Below are 1,435 nucleotides of genomic sequence, written 5' to 3'. Positions count from 1 at the left end.
TATATATATATATACATATATATATATATATAATAAAAGGGATGACAAAGGAATACAAAGGAAGAAATGATTATTTTATGAACTTCATTACCTTACAGCTGTTTCCATGATATGATGCGGTGGGCTCATAGTTGAGTACATGACAAACACATTACAGTTTCATGAGACCATCTGAGGCATCTTATAGTGGATGCAGCAGTAAACAAATGTAGTTCATAAGATAATTATTTATTCCTTTGTTGTCTTTCATTTTTCTTATTACTACAGTTCTGTACTCGACTAACTCTTCGTTCTGAAGCATATGTTTATTGAGTTCTACTCCAAGTTATTAGTATCGCAATGCCTAAGCAATACATATATATATATATAGGAGAGTCAATGGGGTATAACACCACTGACCCTTTGACTTCTTCCCACATATACACCTAGCTCTTCACATTTAATCATTCTATCTTTGAACTTCTCTGTATTAAGATCTCAAATGTAAGATTTCTAACCTGATGACGGGAGCTCGTCTTATCTTATGTTGATGGCGTCCATTATGGCCGCATACTGTAATGAACCACATCTACCAACATTATCATGGATCTCCGAGCCCCCCAAAACACTTTTCTTTTACGCATCACCAATTTAGATGAGAAAGAATATAGTCTTAGATATAGCCGTATCTTTTAAACAGGTGGTATAGTCATGGCTAGAATGTCTTGATCTGGTCAGTCATGCTAAAAAGAACAACAGCCTTACCAATACTGTCATTATCGTTCACCAAGACCATCACCAACCCCACCACCACCAACGCTACCTTCATCAACATCAACATCACCACCACTACCACCACCAACATCATCATCAACATCATCATTATTATTATCATCATTATCATCATCAACATCGTCATAACTATTATCATCATTATCATCATCGCCGTCATCGTTGTCGTCGTCGTCATCATCCTTAATTCCTGTCAATCACCACTGTCCTGATCGCTCTTCCTTCGTTCTCTTTATCTCATTTCATTACACTTAAAACACTGCTTTTCTGTCTTATTGCTTTCTATCTGTGTGAGTGTATGCATATGTGTCTGTGCGTGCATGTGTTTACACACACAGATGTATATGTGTTTGGAGCATATGCATTATTTATGTATACGTATGTATGTACCTACTACATTTTAATGTATAAATATGTAAGGGTGATAGATAGATAGATAGATAGATAGATAGATAGATAGATAGATAGATAGATAGATAGATAGATAGATAAAAGAGAGAGTGAGAAAAAGAAAAGAAGAGAGAGAAGGGGAGTGAGAAAGAGAGACAGGTTTATGAAGATATACTTCCAAAAGTGTACAAATACATAACATGACAGACTGAAGTTAGCAAATATCCACACACACACGTAGATATACATTTACATATATATATATATATATATA

Source organism: Octopus bimaculoides, chromosome 13, assembly GCF_001194135.2.
Source record: "Octopus bimaculoides isolate UCB-OBI-ISO-001 chromosome 13, ASM119413v2, whole genome shotgun sequence".
NCBI lineage: Eukaryota > Metazoa > Mollusca > Cephalopoda > Octopoda > Octopodidae > Octopus > Octopus bimaculoides.
Note: the sequence above shows the minus strand (reverse complement) of the source record.